At 44.1% G+C, this 7,332-nt stretch overlaps 1 pseudogene; it reads right to left on the bottom strand.

The window, feature by feature from the left end:
- Positions 1-2,039: 2,039 nt before the first annotated feature.
- Positions 2,040-7,124, bottom strand: LOC133928840 (sugar transport protein MST4-like; annotated as a pseudogene).
- Between the last annotated feature and the right edge of the window lie 208 nt (positions 7,125-7,332).

The following is a 7,332-nucleotide window of genomic DNA, read 5'->3' on the forward strand; positions in this document are numbered from 1 at the left end:
TTTCCGAAGCAAAGACCGATCGATCCTGACCCCGGCTTCGTTCGTAGCTCACCGCGACAAGCCCCAACCGAGGAGCTTTCCTGATTTATCTCCTTTTGGTCTCTTCATTTAATCACCGAGCCATAACAGCAGTAACGTGCATGCATGCACCATATCCCGTATCCTGTTTATTTGATCAACACTAAAATCTAGCTCCCCTGTGTCCTCGATCACCTGCACGGTGTTCGACCAGACGCCCGACCAGCTAAACCAGGCAGGTACCCGACCACGGCAGCGACCAGGTGCCCGACCACGGCAGCCCGACCACGGCTCTTGATCACAGCCAACGCGAGGCACCAGCACATGCAAGCATGCAGCCACCGAACAGGTAACCTGTTGGTGTTTCATCATTTTTATTCGTCCAGTGCACCACACCCCTCTTTCAAAATCTCTTGATTAACTTGCTAACCTGCCGGCCAAATGACACACCCAATGATGGCTTAATTAACTAAATTATAGTTAACTAGTTGACAAACCAATTAATCATTGGCCGAACTAACAAAGTACTCCTTCTGGTTGCAAATATAGGTCGTTTTAGCCTTCTCAATTATTCTCTAAATATAAGTCATTCTCGAACTTCTATGCACTTTTTTCTCTCTTGTTCCCGTCTTACCCTTGTTTAATAAATGTTACTACTCTCACGAATGAATGAGTTATCTTTTCCAATGCAGAATAAATGAAGGGCAACAAAGTCATTTAATCTACTTTCTTAATCCTTGTGCACAAATCTAAAACGACTTATATTTGCAATCGGAGGGAGTATCAGCTGAACTAAGCATTCTTAATTCTAACTATTCGGCCACACTTATCCTTTCTATTTCTATGATATAAGAATCCTAACCGAACAAAACTGATTCGGTCACAAATATTTTCTAAATATATACTCTACTCTCTCAACCGAAAATACCTTCTATTCGGCCATGTAGAAAATCTATCCCTTTATGGTCTTTAGCCTGCCATCAACATGTACTAATACCGGCAATTAAACAATAATTAGCTAATCATTAGCCTGCCATGCTGCCATATCCTCTTAATAAAATACTATTAACCAATGTTAGTGGCCGGAACCAAGCTAATTGCAATCGGCTAATTCCTTGTCAATGATTTAAAGCCGAAGTACTATAGTCTGCCATATTTTGCATGTTTCAAACCATGAAGTGTCAACTTTAACTATCAACACATTAAACCAGAACATTTATGTTAGGCTACTATTCATTTGGCAATCGAATTAAGCTAACCAACTATAATAATTCGGTCACTAAAATACTTGATAATCTAATTAGACTTTAGACTATGACATGTTAAATCTGGTTGTCAACACTCTCCTAACTTTTATGTTAAAAAAATAAGCTCCTGATAGTGCCCATTATGCATCCATAGTTCCATACCGCCCGTGTTGGTGTTCATCTACCATCTAGGTGATGCAATCTTCAAACTTCAGTTGAGCAGGTGTCAGTCAGCGTGACTCAATGTCACCGTGTCAACGCTTGAGCTTGCCTTTTTTTCAAGAAACACCACTATAACTTATAGACACACGCACACTTATATCATCACATGCACATACTTACACAGTGCATACTGAAGATTGAAGATGCGAAGCTCGGAGATTGATGAAGTTACCACAAACATCTCGCTATTGATAGGTACGTTGAAACACATAAGAAACAAACCTATGATTTGATCCGTAGTGGGCAGGAATACAACCATCTCTACTAACCATCCAAACCAAAGTTTGGTTCTTTATGCTTGAGCATGTTTGCATATGAGTTCTAGGTATTTTAGAAGTCCATCAGTGTTTGATATTTATACTATTTGTGATTGGTAAGTATGTGTGCAATATTGATCTAGATTTGCATCTCGCTACAGGCATTGCAGATACACAATAAATTGATTTGAGGGAAATTCGATATGATCAACAATATGTTTGAATAATGCAATTGCAAGGAAGACCAAGGCAGAATCCCTTGCTGATTATAGCGGCATATGCTAGAACAGGAGTAGAAACCAAATTACCTACTTAATTTGGTAAAGCAGTTGGAGAAAAGCAGTTTATCTGCAGACTGTGTGATTAGATTTCAGTACAGGGTTTTCTGATGTCACGCATGAGAATGAGATCGATAAAGCTGAACATATATCGACCCATTTCCCAATTAAAGATGCCTTGTATCAGCAGCAATACTATCAAGTTAAACGTCGCCATTAATTAGTTATTGGCGCGCGCTGCAGTTCAGGTTGACGATGAGGTGGTCGTCGTCGTCGTCCATGAAGTGCTTCCAGAACCAGTGCGGCTTCCACACCCTCTCGGTCATCTCTTCGATGGGCACGTTCTTGGTCTCCGGCAGGAAGAAGAGGACGAAGAGCGACATGACGACGGCCCAGGCGGAGAAGAAGGCGAAGATGGCGTACTTGAGGCGGCAGAGCATGGAGAGGAAGGCCTGCGCGATGACGCAGGTGAGGAGCAGGTTGGCGCAGACGGTGACGCTCTGCCCCGCGGTGCGCGTATCGAGCGGGAACGTCTCGCTGGGGATGAGCCAGCAGAGCGGGCCCCAGGACCAGGCGAAGGAGGAGACGAAGACGCAGACCATGGAGACGACCATGATGGCCCAGCTGTGGTCGAGGTTGTCGGAGCGGTCGGTGAGCTTGGTCCGGAACACCACCGCGAAGGTCACCTGCGACAAGAACATGTACACGCCGGCCTCGAGGAGCAGCATCCGCCGCCCCACCCGGTCCACCGCGTACACCGACACCAGCGTCGACAGCGCGTTCACCGCCCCAGTGATCACCGCCGAGTAGAGCGACGCGTCGCTCTTGAACCCCAGCGTGTTGAACAGCACCGGCGCGTAGAACATGATCGCGTTGATCCCCGTGAACTGCTGGAATATCTTCATTGCATACACGTAGATATACATGTTGAAACCGTGGATTCACGTGCATCGGATCGGTGCGTAGTTGTGATGAACGAGAACAAGCACCTGGAGGAGGACGGCGACGACGAGCTGGGGGCGATTGCGGCGGCGGAGGAGGTTGCGGAAGGGGTGCTTGACCTCGTGGGCGATGCGGCTGGCCTCCACGATCTCGTTGAATTCGGGCTCCACGTTGTCGGTGCCGCGGATCCTCTTGAGCACGGCCTTGCCTTCCTCCAGGCGGCCGCGCTCGATGAGGCTGTTGGGCGTCTCCACCACGAGGAACGCGCCGAGGGTGAGCAGCGCGCCCGGGATGCCGGCGAGGGACAGCGAAAGCCTCCAGCCCCACGGGCTGATCCTGCATGCGGCTCAGCTTCGGTTATCGCCTGTCCGGCAGGTACGTGCGTGTCAGTAATTATGGTGCGAATTGGAGAGGACGTACTTGTGGGTGCCGTAGTTGACGAGGTTGGCGAAGAGGAAGCCGATGGTGATGTTGAGCTGGAACAGGATGTTGAGCCCACCGCGGATCCTCGTAGGCGCGATCTCCGACAGGAACAGAGGAACGACCTGCACGGATCCAGTAGACGATCATTGCAACTTGGACAAATGGGTATTCTCAAGTTCCATAACTGATTTCTGATAGCTTCCAAGAAAACAAAAAAACATAGCCCCTACATGTCGTGGTTGAATTCCGCAGATAGTAATTACCTGATTGGCGAAGCCGACGCCACAGCCGAGCAAGATCCTGCCGACAATGAGCATGGCGAGGTTCTGGGCGGCACCATTAAAGATGGTACCGGCGATGAAGAAGACGCCTGCCATAAGCATGGTGACGCGGCGTCCGAGGCGGCGGGTGGTATAGGAAGCGAAGAAGGTGGCAGTAAGGCCGGCAAGGTAGAGGGACGACGTGAAGAGCTGCAGGCCTTAGTTGTCATACTTGCAGTAGTTGCTCTTCTTTCTACCATCGAGCTTCTGAAGCACCATCGGGAAGAACTCGCGCAGGAAGTCATCCATCGACGTCACGCCGCCTAATAAATCAATCATTAGTTTCTCCACAATTGAGATCTATTTTTTGTAGTTCGTCCCAATGACGCAAAAGTTCGTTGCTGAATTATTGATACGTGTAATACTCCCAAAATCAAAATAATTCTTACTGGGACTAAACTAACTACCATAATTAATTGTTATTTCTCATTACATATGTTGGAACTTTATTATTATCATCTCAGTATATGCTCCTTCAATCGTAAAAGAGTGTTATTTTAGATATGATGCGGTCACCAATATATTACTTTAAGTCTTTCACCATTAATTACTAATATAAAACATATGTAAATACAACAAAGTTGTAATACTATGAATCTACTTTTCAAGATAATTCTAGCCATACTATTTTCACAAGTTCAGTTGAAATATTAAAAAGGATATTGATAGTACACATTTAAATGTATCGACTGCTCGTAACTCAAAACAATATTTTTTTTTTACTAGAGGGAGTCTAGAGCATAATCATTTCACACTATTTTCCCAAAAGGATTATCTGTGGGTGCCTTGCGGACTACTTTTTTTTTTTTTACCCGAAGATATATTTTATTTCGGCACGGTCTTTTAAATTTGACGAACTTTGTGAAATGTTTTTTGACAAACTTTGTGAAATGTCCGTCCAAATTAAGCCTACTACTTGCACATGTATGTTGCAACCTTATTTACAAGACATATAGGGCACGTTTGGATTACGCTGGGATTAGCCTCGCCAAAGCTTGGCTGGCCAACTTTTTGGCGAATGATTTTTGCGCTAGCGTTTTGCCCCTGAATTGGCGAGAAAATGAACTAACGCGGGTGCGAGAGCATGGGCAACGTGCGGGCTTGCCAACGTGTTAGCGTCGAACCAAACAACGGTCTCGTGTGCGTGGGCGCGCCAACTTTTGGCAGCTGGGGCGCTGAACCAAATGAACTCATAATATTATGATGGCCCCGGCGTGACTGGGAACATTTCTTAGTGCCAGTGGAAACGTCCTATGAAAGTTCAGTTATTTTGTTTTCTTGTGGACGCATTGCTTGAGATATCTAATCCCACCGTTTGAATATTAAAAACATTTCTTTTTCAAGGGATGAATTTTCATAGCACTTCTTTTTTCAGAGGGATGAAGTTTCAAAACACAATTAGTATTGGAAATCATGATAACAACATATATAATTTTTTTAGCAAAATTTAAAGAACTACACTTATGCGGTCTATAGTATTATCGCAAAGCTACATCTTTAGATCTATTTAACAGAACAGAACTACACGTAACTACGCATTTTAGTTAACACCGTTAGCTTGGACTTTGAACGTCAACTGACATCCGTTCACATGCGACACTGTTAGTTTAGCGGGTATTCTAAGCTTTTAGACCAGTGAAAATGTTATAGGAGTGAAATGTTATAGGAGATTTCTTATAAATCCCTAAAGTTGCAGGCAAGTTTAGCGATTTTCCCATTCTAATATTATCATGTACGTACTATATAGTACAATCTCGAACATGACACATTGACCGCGTTCTTAGTTAATTATGCCATGATGTAAGAGGGATTTCGCATAATTTTCTGGAGCTAGCAGATGATATATATATATATATATATGCTACACTACACCTAATGTGTAAAATATTATTCTACATCTTTGACCCAATTCAACCAAGCACCTAGCCAGCCAAACCAATCCTGGTTCGACCCAACTAACTCCTCCATGGCTCCATTCCACCCCCGCGCGCAAGCCGCAATTTTACTTTGTAAGTTTAGCTACATTCATTATGTCTAACATGTATAATCATATTCTTATATATTTTTTAGATTTATGATAAGCTAGCTTCTGTTTTCAAGTTGGGTGATGGAGTCATGATTGCTAATCTTGGTGCTGATAAATACAGAGACTTGACTGAAAAGTATGTCTTTATTTTACCCTATCATATAGTCATATGTTTCGTCTACATCTTGTTTTCTCTGTTTATGTTATTGTGTACCGGGACATGCTAGTTTTTCCATATGATACATACAACTGCTATTTGTTTGATATAAAAAATACCACTATTGCTTTGAGCCACTGTGGTACATAAATATTTCAAAATTTATATTTAATAGGGCCCCATTTTTAATCTCGCCCCGGGCCACCAAAATATCAGGACCGGCCCTGTATGTATATATATAGTGTGTACACATGTACAGGGATGGATGAAGCTAAGGGTCTGTTTGGTTGGGAGACAAAGTGGGATGGGATAGGACCGTCCCTGTTTTTAGGGATGTGATGATCCTTTTTTTTGTTTGGTTGGTTGGATGGGATGAGTCTTTTTTTTGTTTGGTTGGAGGGACGAGGATGGATGGGGATGAGAATCATCAACTAATTATATTTTTTAATTTTAAATAATAATTATTAATAATACACTAATCAACATGCACCAACATATATTAATGTTACTCTTGCCATAGTCATTACTAATTAACAATAAAATATACTAATTAACCATAATCATACTCTAATTAGCTCATTAATTAGCAATAATTAGTACATTAATTCTTACAAATTCTAATCTAATAGTAATATGTACTAATAAGTAATATAAGCATATTAATATCATTAATTATTTTACTAATATGCATGATTAGCAAAGATGGATAGCTTCATCCAACCAATTTTAAAGGATATCTTTATTCAGCATATTAAGAGAATATTTTTTAGGAGGGATCATCCCATCTCTGCTGCACCTGAACCAAACACCATAAAAACAGGGATCACTCTATCCCATCCCACCTCATCTCTCGAACCAAATGGACCCTGAGAGGAGTGGCCTCTGTTGTTAGACAGGGCGCCTGCCGTACCTGAGATGCCGATGTCGTAGCCGAACATGAGCCCGCCGGTGGCCGCCGTGACGCACGACAGCACCACGGTCGGCGTGATCTTGGCCTCAAACTCCGTGCCGGGCGGTGCCGACGACACCGAGAACCCTCCGGCTGGCATCTCTGCCCGTGAACCACCAGGATTGCCCCCGATGGAACGGACTGATGCTGTCGTTGCGGCTCGCAAGGCAGTAGTGGAAGTAGTCTGAGACTCCTTGAGTACGTAGCATTGTAGCAGGAGGACATGGCACACTAGAGAATACAGAGGGAAGCCCGGTCCACACGAAGAAATTTCAAACGCATTCGAGCGAGTAGGACCGTCCACTGGGCCCCGCGGCTCACTCATGTCCACGGGTTGTCTGTCTGTCTAGTCAACGATGGCTCCACGGCCCGGATCTTCTCAACCCAGTAGCAGGTGCCCGGAGCGTAACGAAACCGGCTGATGCTCCTGCAAGTCCCAAGTCTGCTGTAGTTGCACTCAACAAAGAAAAAGGAAAAACCTGCAACTGTAGTT

The sequence above is a fragment of the Phragmites australis genome, chromosome 9 (genome assembly GCF_958298935.1).
Source record: "Phragmites australis chromosome 9, lpPhrAust1.1, whole genome shotgun sequence".
In the NCBI taxonomy this organism is placed as follows: Eukaryota; Viridiplantae; Streptophyta; class Magnoliopsida; order Poales; family Poaceae; genus Phragmites; species Phragmites australis.